The 19,352-nt window shown below is 37.2% G+C and overlaps 1 long non-coding RNA gene across 1 annotated transcript in view; it reads left to right on the top strand.

Moving 5' to 3' along the window:
- The window catches only part of LOC133128660 (uncharacterized), a 35,920-nt gene extending 28,478 nt beyond the window's left edge, over positions 1–7,442 (top strand). The window contains exon 3 of the long non-coding RNA XR_009708769.1: positions 5,725–7,442. This is a non-coding gene — a long non-coding RNA (uncharacterized LOC133128660). The remainder of the gene's footprint in view (positions 1–5,724) is intronic.
- Positions 7,443–19,352: the final 11,910 nt, after the last annotated feature.

Below are 19,352 nucleotides of genomic sequence, written 5' to 3'. Positions count from 1 at the left end.
TCAGAATTTCTCTTTTTTTTGACTTGTTAAGCTTAAATCTGTAATATTGATGTTTCTGTCTTGGTTGTTGGAAACTAACCATTCATTGGATGTACCCTTTCTCTGTGTTGGCTCACCCTATATTTTTCACAGATTACTCAATGCATGAACAGCTTCCTTATGAGACTAATGAGGACACAAACCCTTAATGACTTTGAAATCAATATAATGCTAGCTTGTTAACATTAAACAACTATGACCAGCAAACATTGGTATGCTTGCTGAATACCACATTTGTAAATGTTAATTAGCGTATTTTTGAAGTGGAAGATGTAAGGTATCCAGCTGAGGCGTTTGTTTATATAGTGCAGAGAAACTGGCATTTGGATCAAAAAATACAGAACCACTGAGGACAGGATAAGAGATGTGGGAGCCTACAGTGAGTGTCCAACAGTTTATTTTGCCCTTGTCTCATTATGTCATCATTATTTTCAGATGCCAAGCTGTTGATGCAATGGTAATGGGACCAGGATTATAATGATGATTTCCAGTAAAAGTTGTAAAGGTGGCAGTTTTGTTTCAGAGCCAACTTTTACAGTCCAATGTTCCTGTGTTTGTATTTGTTGGCGCTGAAAGGAACCTATTGTCAAGCCATTTTGTGCCAATAGTGAACATCTCACCATAGTGATATGATGGGCATGAGTGCAGACTGTCACTTCAATGCTGTCACTCTACAGAGAAGGGTCAGTTTGTTTTGGTTAATAAAACCAAGAAGAGAAGATGACACAAGAAGATAATCTAAGTATTTGGTCAGTCTTTCTGCAAGGGATAATCTTTGAGTTCTTCAGTTCTGCCAGTTGAACAAAGGATCCAAGTTGGAAATTAGTTAAAAGTATATTCTGCACTGATCAGGAGAACATTTCACACAATCAGTGTAATAAGGGAATGTTGCAGAAGCGATGACCCTCAGAGTGTCAAAGATCATGCTACTGTAAATGTTCTCAAGACAGCTGTTTAATAATGAGCTGAATAACTTGTTCTTGTTCTCGAACACTCTTACATTTTGACTTATTAATTTGAAGAAATTTGGGTCCAAACAAGTACAGATCTGGGCATTTCCCACATCTTGAATTTATTGTAAAGAGAAAAAAATCAAAACATTTCTTGAATCATCCTTAAGATTTGCAAAACAGTAAGTGCATTTCTCTAAACAATTCGTTCAAAGAGCACCATACAATGAATTAGCTGTAAAAATCCTTAGTTTATCTCTAAAAAGAAAATATGTATGTCAATGTACATGTCAGTGCCATTAGAATGACAAGTCTGTGTGTCATTGTTTACAAACAAGATAGTCAAAATGGTTAGCCATGTTGTTAATGTAGGAAACGGCAGACAATTGTACATAATCATTTGCATGAATGTGCCAAAGCAATTTGTTCAAAAGAATGAAAAATCTTGTGGACAAGTGACTAGATGATGTGGAGGTTGAACAAGTAGTTTTGAGAATTTCAAATCTCATTCTGATCTGAGAAATGTATCAAAGTAACTGAGAAACTGTAAAAGTAGGCAGTATTTTGACGTGCTGTGGTCCCTTCCCTGTCTGTTACGACCAGGTTGGCTATTCACTTGTCTGATATGAAAATATGAAAGGATGATTGACTGTTGCTTAACTGTTGCTCTATATCATAGAACAAATAAAGACAATTAGAGTTAAAAGCATCTGAAGGAGCAGATATTTTGTTTTTAGACAGTCTTTCAAAAGAGAACACTCTCACTTGAGTGTAAAGAATGGCGGTTAAACTAGAGGAGTGGGCATACCTTGCTTCTGAAGAGAAAAATGACAAAGATCACCACCCCTACTCTGCTTTTAGAGTAAGTATCCTAGATCTAGTTTTTCATAATAATGCTACATTATCTGCAAATGCAATCAGTCATTAATGCGGGAACCACAGTTGAATGGACTGGAGTCTAGACTACGTGGGTGGGTTTCCTCCGGGTACTCCGGTTTCCTCCCACAGTCCAAAGACATGCAGGTTAGGCTGATTGGAGAGTCTAAATTGCCCATAGGTATGAGTGTGTGAGTGAGTGGTGTGTGTGCCCTGTGATGGACTGGCGACCTGTCCAGGGTGTATTCCTGCCTTTCGCCCAGTGTATGCTGGGATGGGCTCCAGCCCCCCTGCGACCCTGTTCAGGATAAGCGGGTTAAGATAATGGATGAATGAATGGATGGATGGATGACTGTATACTTTATTCAATGTTTTAGAGGAAGTGAAATGTCAAATGATTATTTAGCCTAATAATGAACAATTTACTTACAGGTTTTTGCAGTTGCTAACAAGCTTTTTTCAATACTGAGTTGACTTTTGCAAAACTCTTCATACAACTCAACACCAACACGCAGCTTGGTGCTACAGTTCATTTCATTTTCAAAATGCACCAATTCTGCCAAACTCTGCAAACATGTCTCAAAATGAATTCATCCACAAAAACACCGGCACTAGTTCAGACAAGAATACATTGTCAATATTACATTGGTAATGAGCTAAAAAAAACACACTAACAACTAGTGGAATTACAGAAGATGCACAATTGTTGTCAATCTTTGAAGTAGCATAGCGTTGTGCTCTCTAGTTTTTGTTTTGTTTTTGTAATTTGTAACATTAATATAGCAATGTTTTTTGTTTGTTTTTTTCTTTTTTTTTTTTTCTTTAAAAACTTTCCTTTACAAAGCAGAATGGCATCTGCAATAGAATCTTTACTGTATGGAATGTGCCACAGTATATGCAAAAAGACAAGTCATATAAATGCTGCAGTAAATGTTTCATTGACAAACTTGGAGTAGTTTACAGTGAGAAATATATTGGAAGTTGCAGGTATTGTACAGTAATGCTATTTTTTTGTAATTTGGGCACATGTTCTTGTCAACATCACATCATGTCTCTCTACATGCTGGGGAAAGAACCTCTGTGCATGTCTGATCCATCCCTGGCAACCGGCATCCATGTTATGTTGTATGTTGTATGGCACCACAAATTTGTCCATCTTCCAGTCACTTCTCTTCCTCTTTAACCCACTTTTGTATTTCTTCCTGGCTCCATTTTGAACAAAATCATTCAAAAGATGAAATTGAATTTCCCTCAGTACCTGGGCAGATCTCCAACTGAATCAGGTGTGATTGTTTTATTCAATAACCAATTCACAATGAGAAGCACAATCTGCATCAACTGCAATCAGCGCTTTGTTTCTATAACTATTATGAAAATGTTTTTAGGGTTATGAATGCATTTCTATATAGTATTTGTGGCCTAGCTATCCACTTGAATTTTAGCCTATGTGTTTATAGAATGCATATTTGAACTTGAGTGTATTAGTTTTGAAATGGTGTGTGCAAACATTTGCAAATTGGGCTGTAAAAATCTATTGTTTTTTGGTGGTTGAGCCTGACTGAGAAAATAAAGAGTTTTTAAACTCTTTAATTATGAATGTTTGTTAGCAATTGTAAAAAACAACAACATTTCGTTTTTTTGGGTTTTTGATCATGTGAATTTTTTGTGGAAGAACAACATTTAAGGTGGAAATTTCTACTGCTCTTTGCTTATTTAAACAAATGGCAAATGTAGACACACATGCAAGGTGCACTGCAAGGTCCTAGTGTTTCCAGCTGCTTGACATCCTGAAAATAGGTACATTACCAATTTTTATTATTATTTTTATTTTTTAAAATATTCTTATCACTGTTGCTTACATCCATCATAAATTGGCAGAATGACATATTTCATCCCTATGCAGACATTATTATGCACAGTGAGAATTCCCTACAAAAAAGCATATTATGCTTTTCAAAGAATAAAATTAGACATACATTAGAGTTGTCAGTCACAGTTTAAAAACTGCCTCATAAATGGTGCTATGCCAGTGCATATCAAACATTAACCCCTTAAGTCTCACGGTATACAGTACTGTGCAAAAGACTTAGGCACCTGTATAACATTCTGATACGATATGATACAGATACGATTCTTTCAAAAATAATTCAATGATAGGTCCTAAATAAATGTACTATACATTTTACGCTACATTTTAGTAATTTGGCAGAATAGCTTAAAACTGAATCAAATCTTTTTTTTTTGTGACCACCCTTCGGCGTTAAAACTGCATCGCTTCCCTGAGATAGCCAACGCTGTCCTGCAGTTCTATAAGACAATCAGCAGGGAGGTTGTTCCAAGCATGTTGGGGAACTTGCCACAGTTCTTCTGCAGACTTTGGTTGGCTCCTTGCTTTTGATCTCAGACAGCCTTGATCAAGTTTTTATGTAAAAAGTAGTCAATTGCTTACAGTAATATGTAACTTTTTTTTTACATTAAATACACAAATGTTTCTGTAAAATGTAATCTTTTGGAAAATGAATATTTGGAAATCTCAAATGTGTTTTTTTTTATACTAACACACACAAAAAAAGAAATATATATATATATATATATATAAAATTAGGTCTAGGTGCCTAAGACTTCTGCACAGTACTGTATATCTGTGAGACTTTTTAGAATTAGAAACTATAATTTGTTATAGTTTTGGCTATAAAACCCACACCTGTGCCTGTGTATGGGTGTTTGGTATTCATTCCATTTTTCATGGTGCAATTTTCACTCACTATGATTGCAGGATACAGTTTGAAAGCATTTAAAACCCAATGCCATTGCTTTAGTGACAACAGTTCCTTTCGTGACAATTCTGAGGGACCTCACATTCTCTGCATTTTGGAAATCTGCATACTACATGAATCAAGGTAATATTCACAGAAAGGCTCCAGCGGACCAAATGCATTATAGTTTCTATTTCCAGAAAGCCACAATAATCTGTATCCACTCATATACAGCGGAAAAAATCTATCACTTCCACTGTGATTAAGCTTATGTAACTTTGTTTTAATTGTCATTTTGACTCTTGGGAAATAAATCCCAAAGGGTCACCTTACAAAAGAGACCAGGGTTATGCCTGTAGTGAAAAGACTTCAAGAATAGTAACCATTATATTTTTGTTATGTCATATGTCATCAAGCTTGTGTTAAGAAAAAGGGGTGATATTTTAGTGGTTATTTAGGTATGTCATACCTTTGTGTTGGCTGGGCACAACAGGCAAAAATAAATGCAAGGAGCTGACATTTCAAAGTTTGATTTTGGGGACATTTGAGGCAAAAACAATATAGTAGGTATTCAAATAAGCCAAATAATGCCATCTAAAGTGATTTATGTCTCAACTTTGTTTTACACTGCATTTGCCCGATAATAGGATTTGAAAGGGGGAGGCTTTATTCATGAGCGAGGTGAGTATAGCTTGGCTCAGCTGGAGTTCATGTTGTAATGAGGTGTTCACAAAGGGCAACTTTTAAATGTGAGCCATATACATGCCTGTTTCTGATAGACTGCTGCCTTTTAACATTGACTAAGTTATTAATTCATCATTTATATATTCTGGTTAAAATAATGATTGACATTCAAGGATGTAAACCTTTAAGATTTCCAACCAATTTCCTGGCAGTTTTTCTTTGTGTGGTACTATGTTTCAGAATACAGTTATTCATCCAGTTGGATTTTGTGCATTACCCTTTGACAGTTACAAACAAAAAGTATTCAGTAAGATACACACAGGTCTATATAGTGCCATGAAAAAGTGTTTGCCCCCTGTTTAGCCTGCTCTTCTTGCTGCTTTAATTCATATAAAGTGAGCATGAAATACTAATTTCAGGTTCTGCCACCGCATCTCAGTTGGCTTCAAGCAAAGATTTGACTCCACTGAAACACCGTAAGAACAGTAGTGAATTTTCCCTGGATTCCCTGGAGAATCACCTGGATGATCCTCAATCCTTTGATGATTATGTTTTATGGAGGTGAGTCAAAAATTTTACTTTTTGGATGACACAGGTCCCATTATGTTTGATGTGAAGCAAATACAGCATTTCACAGTAAGTCCATCATACCAACAGTCAAACATGGTTGTGGTAGTGTGATGGTGTGGAGATCATTTTCTGCCTCTGCACGCGCGCACACACACACACACACACACACACAGGTCCATTAATTCATATCACGGATTGAGTGACTTTGAGGGTTCTGAGACTATGACTGCTAAACTGACCACAGAAAAAAAATGATATGTGCCTTGCGCCGGATCAGCCTAAGTGCACCTGCTGTTCTTCTTGACAAGGACGTCGAGGCAGTGGTTCTGAGTGAGCCAGTAAGGAATTGAACTTTCCCGCCCCTCAGGAGCAGTTGCTCAGCAACAGCTTCAGAGTGCAGGGTCCATCAAAGCTACTTTCTCATTCATTCTATTCAATTTTGGTTGAAATGAAAAGCCTGTATTCCCACACAAAGTCTTACGCAACAGATAATTACAGATATTTTTTTCCCATAGAGATTTATACTTTTGTTATTGATGGACTGTAGGTATGTATGCAAATGTAGCAATGGAGGCTATGATTTCTTTAAAAAGTAGCCTAACCGCACACCTATTTGTTTATTTTAATTGGACTGGTTACGTCTATGTGCAAGTTATATGGAGTGTTTCATTTGGTCTTTATGCATTCATTTTGTTTTTATTTAATTTTCATTCTCTAAATGTGTAGTGAAATTTTAGTTTGAGAAGTTGCATGCTTCATGGATGACTTTCATGTATATCCAGTCCAAATATTTTCAGCCTGCTCTCCTTAATACATTTACATACTGAGACCGTAATCTCAAAACCGAGTGCAAATTGCATATTTATGAGATTCTGTTGATATCACTCGGAACATGAAATACATACTTTGATCTTGTATTACATTTGGCTGTTTTATCACATACGGTGCTGCATGCACTGAAGTAATTGCAATCAGTCAGAAAATGATTTTAAGATTTGCATTGTTTTAAGATTTTAATCATTGGTAAGATGCAGACTGAAGAATATCCATTGCTCCCCACATGTAAAAATAGTCTTCATACAATGAGATCCATATGTCTCAGGACAGATAGATATTTGTTTATTGATTTGGCTCTGTATTCCACAGTGTGAAAAATAAAATGGCATGTTATAATTAAGGTCTCAATATGTTAAGACATTTGCGTGGATTGAGTACAGCAGGCGTGCAGGTGTGATGTGTGATGCTTTCTATGCTGGCTCTTGGGACTAAGCTTTCACTGTCTGTAGCGTAAGACACTGAGGGCCCAGAATCGCTTTCTTCTCTCTCCCGCCTCCACATCTAGTCAGGTTTCATGTTGATGATTAAACCGAATCAGATGGTTAACATGTATGATGCTAAGGAACTCTGCTACAGTGCATTAGCATCATACATGTTAGCCATCTGATTCGGTTTAATCATCGACATGTATTCCCGTAACATCTCCTTTCTACACTTTTTTTGTTTCTGTTTTATTAACGATAAAAATCCACTGAACATCATTTCTGATCTTTTCTGTCAAACTTTACATTTTCACTGGGGAATCCAATCCAATGGGCTTTCAGTCGTATCAGCTGAAAAAAAACATAAGCCTTCTAATTAGCTTCCAGAAATACTCTACCCTTGCATCATCTATCTGCAATAAAGCCTGTTGAAACTTGGCAAATTTGGCAATGTCATTGTTTACGTTTTATCCTGCCCAGACCTCCTAACTGAAACAAATAGGGTGAAACAGAAGGTCTTTGCCCTGGCCTGGCTCTTTTCCGCTGGTGTTGGCAGATTATAATGCTGTATTTAAGACTACTGGTTTTATTTATCATTCATCTGGGGTGCCTCTCAAAAGCAAATAATGTACTGCTGTAATTACTGCTTCATCCTACTTTGATCAGTTTTCTTTTACATGTCTGCCAGTTATTTTTTGTACTTTCATTCAACTCTATGCTTTTACCCTCCCTGCCTGGTACTTTGGCTTGATATGCCTCCCGGTAGCTTGTATTCAAGGTTTTCAAAGATCCTATCAAGTGTTGGAAGTGGTGACGTGATGCAAAATAGAACCTGTTTCGGGGTGTAAACATGTTTTTGAGTAGTTCATATTCAAAAGATTCTATTTTATGAAACAGAATCTCAGCAGCTCTCTTCCTGTGTTAAAGGTAGATATGCTGTTTCATAAAATAGAGCCCTTTGAATATAAACTTCTTAAAAACATGTGTATCCTCCAAAATGGATTCTGTTTTACATTGCTCCATCACTTCCAACATCTCTGAAACCATCAATTTCATGCTGTCAAGGGTGATATTCAGCTGAAGTACCGGGCACCTCCAAGAATGGAACAGGAACAACATCTTTGTTTGCTATGTCTTTGTTCCAAACAAACGTATGGCTGTTTGTAGCAGTGTCATGAAAATGCTCAAAACATTTTCAAAAGGTGTCTGAAAGGCCAATCCTCAAAGGAGCTAGATATTTCATTTGCAAATAATAATATAAAAATAATATATTTGATAAAATAGACTATTAATCAATTCATAATATAATCAAGTGAACTGTTTCATATATACTTTACAGCAGGGCTACTCAACTTAGGTCCTGCGGGCCACAGTGAAATTAGGTGACATACTGCATGTCATGGAACCTCGTTCCCTTCCTCCCTCCCAGGATAAAATAAGCTAAGCCAAAGGGAAGGGTAGAGCTCTCTTCACACATAGCTTGAGTTAGATCTGGCAAGTGAAGATTCCCGGCCGAACCAAAGAGACCATTAAACCCCAGTCACGTCCCCCTCCACGGCCTCGCCTGTGCCCACTGCTGTAACCTGCCACGGCATGGATGAAGGGGGTGAACAGTGTGCTCCCCATTCTGGACTCCCGAGAGGCTCCTGAAGAATGAGCCTGCTCTTACTGCCAGAAACACCCCGCTATCCATAAACATGGGATTTACGAGCTGCACCGACACCAAGCTGCTCAGGTCAGAACTAGAACTAGCCTGTTTCGAGACATGCAAATGCATTTCACCAGGCTGGGGTTGAGGTGGGTACACATATTTCATGTAATTAATAATTAACATTTAATTGTTGTATGTTTTCTTTTAGATTGCGGACAGGAGGTAGTGAGTAGAGGAGTCGGGGGAGTGGATTGAGCAGGTCCATTTAGTAATGAAATGTGTTTCACACCTCCAGACTGTTGGTGTACTAGAGGGCCCAGGGTTGTAGTGAAACTACAGGAAATGACTTGCATTTTCTATTCCATCATGAATAACTTATTACTACAAAGCTACATTTGGAGGCTAATATGACTTTCAGCTGTAGAGAACAAACCCAGTTTGATGTGATAACTTGATAGTATTGATGATACAGTAAGTGTATCAGTATGTAATACAGTAGGCTTTTATAATATAATACTACTTATTATTATTATTATTATTATTATTATTATTATTATTATTATTATTAAACATGTACTTGAGATGAGGGGGTTTTATGGTGTATTGGCCTCCAGCACCTTTGTCTACCCACCCACCCCAGAACATGTACACCTTCTTACTCCTATACTAAAATATTTTTTCCAGATATGAAAACTGGTCCCCAGCAGTGTTTTCAACACATACATAATTTTCTTCAAACTTGTATGCTAATATTCATTTGCATCTACTCAATGATTTCCCTTCAAAGACACAATATTAATGTCCCTCTGGTAAACAGACTACTTACCTTACACTTCACAATCCTTGAACGATGGTGTTTAATGACATCAATGATGGGGCCTGGAACGGCTGGCCATTTTGAGTTTGATTTGCAGTTAAACGGTCTGAGTCTTCAATAATCCATAAGATGGTAATTACTGAGGGACGGGCAGTATAAACACAACATTATCTATCTTTTTAATAATTCACAAAGTCAATTCTGTAGTCATTCACAGGACCATATGTGTCTCCTTCCAAACCTCCAAATGATAGTGAGACTTTTTCCATTGTGTATTGGCACATGAATCCTTTATATTTATTATACCATGGTTGATTCATAGTTACTAGTCTAACATGCAAATTTAGTTAGCTTAAAACTACAGAAGATGCTGGAACTCAAAATGCAGCTGTTTTTGGAAGCGCCATATTACTATTAGCAGTTGTGTATTAGTATGTAGTCGATCTCAAAAGCTATACCAAGCTATGAGCTATAGTAAGTCGTATCACACCCCTTCATCCATGTGCAGGTACTGGAATCTTTAACCTGATGAGCTGATTGTGAATCTTTTCAGAGTTGACTTTTCAGAGTGATTCCACTTCGGTGATTGGACTCATTCAAATAGGCCAGTGGACAAATATTTGTGATTTTGTTCTGTATTGAAGAATGAACAAATTTGAAAAAGCTTTTTAAAACACTGTGCATCACCATGGCAATGCAGTCTTTTAAGTGTCTGAATGCCTCAATTGAGCAGGGTTAGTTACAGCAGCTATTTCAAGTACACCACTGACATTAAAGCAACAGCTGAAGATTCTCAAACTTATATTAAAAAAAACAGTTAACCATTGAGCATGAATTATTTGTTCACCTCTGATCAGACCTGGAAACAGACAGTTAGCTTTATTAGCAGAACCGATTTAGCTGGGCAGAATTATTCCACAACAGACCATGCAAATGTTTTTTTTTTTTTCACTCGACATTAATTCCAGAAGATTGACTTTTCTTTGTGGACCCTTATAGATATTGCCCTCTTTCGCTTAACAAATCACTTTTTCAAACATTAGCACTGGGATTAAACTCATTTGCATATTTGAATGGGATATATGACACGCTGAGCAATTGATTTGCAGTACGGAATGCGCACACTAAAGACTGCAATGCTTTTCAGCACTTTGACATAATACTGCTGTGTTCATGTCAATATATACCATAAATATTTCACATCGATTGGCTTATAATGCAGTCTTTGCTCCATCATTTTTATTCTCCTGATCCGACTTGCATCAGCTTTGTACGTCGCATGTGCGTGTCTTGTTCAGTCCAATAAAACCGGACAATCAGAAATATTTGTTTTACAATTACTGATGAAGATGGATTTACGAAGTAATTGCACAAAAATGTATTTGTAATTAGTATAAATGGAACAGCATAAAGCCTTCACAGCGAAAACCTCCACAACAGTAATTTTGAAACATAATGATGCACATCAATCTCTATCTCAACAATGAACAATGCCTCAGCACCTTCAGAAAGGGGACACATATTAATCATTGTGTCACTCTGCACTTGTCAAAGCATGGAAATATGAATATCCACCTTCAAAACATAAGCTCGGACTTGTTGTATTTGATTATTTGTCATCATAAATGCATCCATTCATGATTATGTGAATCTTTGCCACTATGAATTATTTTTCCTTTGGCCAATATTTTTCATTTAAACAGAAGTCGAGCCCTGCAGAAAACACCAGGACGATGTTTTTCTCTTTTCTTATTCATTACTGTACAAGGCTTTATGTTTGTTGGTGTGTCCATGCAAAGGAACATGTGCAAAGGAATCCATGTTGTATGTACGTTTTGGTTTGGAAAATGTAAGGCACTTAAGTATTATCTAAGGTACTATTTTTGTGTTTTTACATGTTTTTCATTTCATGTCTTGAATGAAGTCAACTACTATCTACAGCTTTGTCAGCCTTGTGAGATCAAGTACTGTGTATTTGTCTAGTTGTACAAGCAATTTGACAGACTAAGATTAGTGCACAATAATAGTATTTTCTGACTAAGTGTACTGCATTACTTATCTAGCCATTTCTGGCAAAATAAAGATGTGCCTTTGTCTTCAATTTCCTCAGTGGTTAGTGGAGCCAGTTCTTATTGTTTAACAATTGTGTAACAGAATAATGTTCATTCATTAAATCTGGTCCTCGTGCTGTGTTCTGAATAATAATATCAAATTATATAATGTATAATCTTTTCTAAGTTAGGTCATTGAGCTGTTAGCATAGCTAAAAATCATCAGGCTTAACGTGAAGCTTTTGTTTATTCCTTATTTCAACAATACAATGGAGGTGTATCTCATTGTAAATTGAATTAGTCAGCTGACTCAGCTCCTTTGTTAATTACATTTGACAGCATGAAGTAAGAGTCAAGGCAGTGCTATTTTCATTGGGTTGATTGTTCTTTTCTTGTGGGTGCTCATTTGATGAAGCATAACTTCTGTGCTGACATATGAAAGCACCCTCCCTCCTCTCACAAATATCACCCCTTACTTGTTTCCAAATAGTTTCTGATAAAACATCCCAACAGGTCCATCTGACATTGAGAATCGAGTTCCAGTCCAACCCATTTGTGGCTTCTGAATAAAATTAATTTTGAAACGCTAGGTAGGTCATCCTGATAAAACCCATGGAGGGCAATTCACAAAATGCCTGTGATACTTGGATGCAAAGTAACCATTCTATGTTTTTACATAGGATTCAGAAAGCACTTTCAACACGTAGTAATAATACACATCAGCACTACTAATGACACTGCAAAGTGCACTGTCTGGGTTGTGCATATTTGAACTACATACATTTCATCAACATCATTTGGGGTGCAATACAAAGTGTCTAATTTGCGAAGAGGATTGTAAATTACCATTGCGATAAACTTATATTAGGCGCACTTAAACCTGTTCCGTGAATTACTTTAGTTATTATGCTCTGACTCATTTATAGTGTTGACAGTGGACACCTTGGAAAAGCTAGTGTGGTTTTGAATGATAACGAGAAGTTATTACAATGCATTTGCTTCCTTAAGACTTCTAAAGTCTCTTTGATAGAATTTGGCCACTAAAATCTAGCATCATGAAAGCCGGCTTTATAATTCTCTGAGCAGGTTACAAGACCATGTAAGATGGTCATAGAAAGAGTTTGGTTCACCCTTGAATATTAATTTGTTATTTTATTATGACCTTCAAACCATGTGAGGACATTTAGGTTGCTGCAGAAAAAATGTAACCCAAGAAAATAATTATTGCGGCCTATGCTTCCTCCAACTAAATAACAACCAATATGCCTTGGATTTGTTTACAGATGCTTTCAGTTTTCCAGCAAACATTTCCTCATGTAAAGTGGAGCAGTGATAGACTCCTCATCCTTCACTCTGATGTAAAAAATAAATGTTTACAAATCAGACTCTGCTGGTTCAATAGTGGAAATAACATTTTAATTTATCCAAAGGACAAATGTTGATTAAATAAAATCTCAGTCAAATTGCTTTGTCCACCATGTTACTCCTTTAAGCCAAATGGGACAACTGAGCCTCTCTCATATTTCAGTCATACTTTACAGTAAGGTTCATGAATTGCCAACTAATGCAGTTGTTAACATGAATTAATGATGGAAAAATACATTAATTACGCATGACCTTAACCTTCCTTTAGTTAATGCTTTTATGTTGGTTACATGATATTTATACAAACCATAGGATGGACTTATAATTTAGCAAATGCATTAACTGACATTTTCATTCCAATATGATTTGGCTATAACTAATGTAGTTAACGTGAATTACCAATGTACAAATACATTAACATAGCTGTACAGATGAACTTCTCAGTTGTAGTTACAGTAGTTAAGAGCTACATTAGTTCTTGCCAATTCATTGAACCGTATTATTTCCACCCTTTGTGCACTTACCCTTGGGACCTTGAGAAGACTAGCAGTGGAGGATTTTAGTTGGGACATGTAATTATGCAGTATGAGATCAGAAATATAAGTTGGTGCTCAGCCAATAAGTGCTTTATAAACAAATAAAATAACATTCAAATCAATTCTAGAAGACACAGGGAGCCAATGTGATGCAGACAAGACAGTATTGTGCTCTCACTTTTTGGTTTCAGTTAGAATTCTGGCTGCAGCATTTTGAATAATTTGTCGTTTCTCAATAGTTTTCTTTGCCAAAGCATTACAATAGTCTGGTCGATTTGATATAAAAGCATATATCAACTTTTCAGCATTTTACTGGTCTCACTTTTCAGTAGGTCTGAATCTAAAATGACTCCCAGATTTCTAACTACTAATTTATTTGTAGAGCCAGACTGCCCAGGCTAGTAAAACGTTGATCTCTTATTGATTAAAGTTCTCAGTCTGATCCTCATTCTGTTTTGTAAAATTGGCCATCCACTCACTGATTGCAGACAAGCAGGTAGACAATGCATTAGGAGCACTGGGGTCATTCAGCTCCACAGATAAATACAGCTGTGTCATCTACATAAAAATGAAAATGAACATTACGTTGATAGATGATATTACAGAGTGAGAGCATGTACAATGAGAACAGAATGGCCCAAGAATACTGCCCTGTGAAATTCCATAGGTAACATTCAGCTTCTTTGAAATATAATCACCAATGCTGACAAAATATTGTCTCCCTGTAAAGTAGGTTTAGAACCCTGCCAGAAAGGACAACCCTGTTTTCAAGTTGATGAATCAGAGGCTTCATGCCCATTGACCGGCGAGCGCCTGGCCAAACTTGGGCAATAACATTTTTTGAAAAACCATAAAAAGAAAATTACGAAACAAACGAATAAACAAAATGTCAAGGAATTTGGTTTTCTGGCGCATGAGATTGTCTGAGCCTGGGCAGGCACAGTGGACAGGCCCCCCTCCCCTGGCCTCATCCATCATTTCTTCCTCTGCAATTACTCTGCAGTAGCCTTGTAGTTAATAAAGAGAGTTCCAGCACAGGCTGAAGGGAGTTGTCAGTTGGGAAGTTTTATTTTACACTCAGGGGCCTGTACTACTGTACCTCAATGGTAAATTGTTGGTATTTATATCCCACCTTTATCCAAAGTGCTGTACAATTGATGCTTTTCATTCCCCCGTTCATACACACACTCACACACCAACGATGATTGGCTACCATGCAAGGCATCAAGGGGCATTAGGAGTTAGGTGTCTTGCTCAGGGACACTTTGACGCACCCAGGGCCCAGCAACCCTCCGACTGCCAGATGACTGCTCTTACCACCATTCATGGTTGTTGCAAAATGTAGCTGCGCTCTGCCCGGTCATGGTTTTTCCGTTTTTCTTTCTCTTGATTTGTTTAAATGGGAAGAAACAGCCTGAGGTCCTGCTTCTTACAAAGCAGAACTATAAACCATAATTGTTCAGGTAGCCTACACAGCTGCACAAATTATAAACTCAAACTAAATATACAGTACTTACCTGAATTTAAGGTGGGAACACATTACTTCATGATAATAACTAATCATAATCATCATATCTGCTTAACATCTATGTTCTCTGAATGACCAGTGTAGAGGTTCTTGTAAAAGCTGAATATTGATAGTCACTGCACGTTTATCTTATGTATTGACAGCCAGGTGGATTTAATTGGCACAAATGTTCATCATTTTCATTACATTCTTCCATAAAAATGCATTTTAGAGTATTCACATGAAATGAATTTGAAACTGTTTTAATGGCCTTGCAAACATGATGGGGAAAGAATAGAGGTAATGTGAGCAGAGAGGTTATTAGGAGCATTATTGTGAACCATCCATCATAATGACCAAAAGCCCCAACATTGTCCATAAAACAAACTAGTCCTTTATGTAGCACAACCTTTCCCTGTGGCCCTTTGAGCTCCTTCACTCCATCTGCTGCCACACCTACACTAACATTCAATAGTTTGGGATCATCTTGTCTGCATTTTCTGATTTAATATTTTGTTTTCTCTGTTTGTAATCAATTACAATTGATACGTGGCCAAAGCACAGACTCAGAGCTTTTATTATGGTATTTTGTCTGCATTTTGGTTTCACCATGTAGTAACACAAAAATCGTTTCCCCTGACAAATAGGGGCGACATGGCTCAGGCAGTAAGAGCAGTCGTCTGGCAGTCGGAGGGTTGCCAGTTCGATCCCCCGCCCGGGCTAAGTGTCCCTCAGCAAGACACTGAACCCCCAAATGCTCCTGACAAACTGGTCGGCGCCTTGCATGGCAGCCAATCCCCGTCAGTGTGTGGGTGTGTGTATGAATGGGTGAATGAGAAGCATCAATTGTACAGCGCTATATAAATGCCAACCATTTACCATTTACCAAATGATAGGAGAATATTCAGGAGAAACAATTATTGTAGTATCTACTGCATATCTGACAACAGCACAGTGGTTTGAGGCTCATTTGATACCGTGGACCCTTGATGACTTAAAGCCGTTTAGCCAACAAATGTGTTCCATACTATATCAGTATAATTTACAGCTGAATCTAGTGCCACCCAAAAATTCCCATACAGATCCATTCAAATGACCTGCATTGTATTTCAAATTTCTGTATAATGGAAAATCCATGAGAGGGCAAGCTGCTCAATAGGGTTAAAATATTACTGAGTGATATGAGCATGTATCAAGGAAAATACACCAAAGTAAAAAAAGAAAAGAAAAATAGTGCGGGAAGCCTGAAAAAAACACCCTAGCGTTGTTTCTGAGCCAAATTAATGTAGTTACTTGCCATCCCTCTCTGTGTTGAGCAATGTATCCCCTTGCCAGCTCAAAAATATACAACTAAGTCATCTACGGTAGGTGAGCCAATGTCACTGTCCCAGAGAAAAATCCCATTTTACTTTGCATGTGATGCCAATAATAGTATTTCGAAAAATATAACAGCGCATCACAGTGCCTTAGCAGAGGTTAATGGGCTGTTCCATTAGCGATATCCAGTTAAACATTCTAAAAATAGCATAATGTTGAAATATTATTTTAATTCCTTATCTGAATTGGACATCTGAAATTTATATTTTATTGTATCTATACTAGCTGTTTTGTCATTAGAATTTTGCTGAACAAGAAAGGAATGCCAAGACAGTATGATAATCATTGGACTTATTTCTTGTGGGTGTTTATTTTTGATATGATTGAGAGTAATTTCACTGCTGCCTCATAAATCTACTGAGAACTGAGAAGTGCTATCTATTATAATACAATGTTTGCATTTCATTTGATTCCCTTCTATCTTCTCATAAAACTCCTGCATGGATCTCTGTGGGTATATATCAGTAGTCAGTCTTTTGGCATTCAGTCTGGTTTTCAGTATACCAATTCCGCTTTTGTCATTTATTTGTTTTTGTTAACATTGCTTTCTTAATGCTATGCTGCAATAATATTGTTTCAGTCAATTTTTTGGTAAAAAAAATAATGGTTTTCAAGAATCATTAAACACATTGGTAAAATACATCTTCCCGATTCCCTGAAAATAGATTTTCTCAGAATGACTTTCCAAGTTATGTAGGTATTGATTAGATGCCGTGGGCAGTACAGATAAGCTAAGGTGAAGGTGTTAATTGTTTGTTCAATTATTTTCAACAGCCTCCTTGCTGTGAGACTGTACTTTCATTTCTATAGCTGTGTGATGCTCTTTGAATGTTAATCAGAGCAGACAGCCTACATGGTGCCACAAAAACCTTGCTGTGCAAGAGGGACCTTTCATTAGCAGTTCAAGAGCTTTCTCTCTCTTGATTGACAATAAATACTAAGCGCAGTAGCCTCACTGTTATTGTTTTACACCAAACAAGGTAATGTAAACTTCTGAACAGTGTTAAAAGAATCCATTGCATTACAGTTTTAATTCATGCAATGGAATTCTGTGGAAAACCCTTGACCTGACAGCTTTAGGGATGATGAAAAGTTCTGTTCTTGATCTTGTAGTTCAATAAAAAAAAACTATACAACATAAAAGCTTTTCTTTCTCATCTCAGAGACTACATACTTCAGATTTATGTGTTTGCTGTTCACAAGAAGGAGCCATATGTCATTTTTCATATTGGGAGAAAAGTCGTGTTGTCTGCCCCTGGACTTCACAAATTCAATATCTGTGAAAAAAACTGGAATAGAACCATCCCATAGGGATTACATCATATGACTGGTACTATAGTTCCATCTCAGAAGAATGTACTGCTTAGACAGCCAGATGGGAAAAAAGCTTTCTAAGTGGGGTTACCAATGAAATACAACGAATACATTTTTCTCTTCCAGTGATTCATGGAACAGAAATCAATAAAAGTATGAGTATCTGGATATGTTTGCGTTTTTTCATTCAAATGTCTGTCTCAGGATGGGATATTGATTTTGTTTCTGCTTTTGAATGTGTTTTTTTTCTTTGAATGGCCCATCAAAGGAATTACCTTTGTCTCTCATGGTATCTTTGAGTGATCGGTACAAGTTGGAAAGAGGATTTCATTTTTTTTTGTAATGCTCATTTGTAAACAGATGTACTAAACTGCCTTTGCCATTGTTCACTTGAAATCTTCAAATACAATGAGATTTGAAGATTAAATGTATGTTCACCAGTGTATGCCAGTTTTATTTGACTATTTATCTCCTCTGTCACAACAGAAGAGTGTAACCAAAAACACACTTTGTATACTTTTTAGTGGTGTTACATTTGATGTATTGTGGAAAATTAGGATCTCAATCTCTAGCTCTAGAATTTAGAATTTCATGAGTTAACTTGAGGCATAAGAAGACCATTTCAGAATACTGTAATATGCTAAGGTTAAAAGGCAGCTAAAAGGTTCTTCGAAAGGCAAATTGCCCATGTTTCTTCAGTACTGCAGTAGGAAAAGGAAACTTAGGAAGAGCCTCAACATAAGGAAGGAACAGTGGTTTATAAAGATAAGGATTTTGATGATGCCCCTATCTCCTGTTGATAAGGGTATTTTGATGTTATTCGAATTGTGTCTTCAAAAGCAGGCCAAGGTTTTCTTTTTGTATGTCCTAGTGTTTAGTGTCGATTTGTCTATTTAATAGTCATCATGTTAAGTTTTAGCTGGTAAATTTTTGGTTGTTTATATCAGTCTCTGTTTCACGGGGCAGTAGCTGTAGAAGCGACCTCCTTCGCGTTAAGATTTTTTTTTTTTTTACATGAAGACAAGGGAATCTAACTGCAGGAGTCCAACTAGCAGGGTCGAATGCACCCAGCCACCCTTATTGACTACTTACACTATGTGCTCTCTCCCCATTCTCGCTTGTGCCTCTCTCCCTCCATAGAGGTGCTTCCACTCCCCTCCAAACTGTCACCCTCTAAACGCTCCTACTGTCTGCTGTAACGTCAGGAACCTCCCAGCCTTTACCCCTCTCATCCAAAGTTACTACCACCCCCCCTACAGTACCTGATTTTTTAAAAACTTCCTCTGCCCACTTGTTGTGACCTTTTCTATATCCTCTTGTCTTTGGTTGTCTGACAAGCAACAGGACCAAACTATGGGCAACAGAGGGGAAGCTAAATCCAGGGCACCTGCTCTGTCTATTTACAGTACCCAACCTTGATCATTGCATTTTCATGAGCTGGCATCTCTGCAAAGATGAACCTTTATGAAACCCAAATCCCTGCCTCCATCAACCACCTCTATGAAGGGCTGCAAAGTCTGCTTTGAGGAGAGAGATGCTAATATAATTTTTTTTAACAATGACCAGATTGTCCTGTCCCCTACATTACATTGCAAGCATT

The sequence above is a fragment of the Conger conger genome, chromosome 5 (assembly GCF_963514075.1).
Source record: "Conger conger chromosome 5, fConCon1.1, whole genome shotgun sequence".
In the NCBI taxonomy this organism is placed as follows: Eukaryota; Metazoa; Chordata; class Actinopteri; order Anguilliformes; family Congridae; genus Conger; species Conger conger.
Note: the sequence above shows the minus strand (reverse complement) of the source record. Positions and strands in the feature narration are given on the sequence as shown.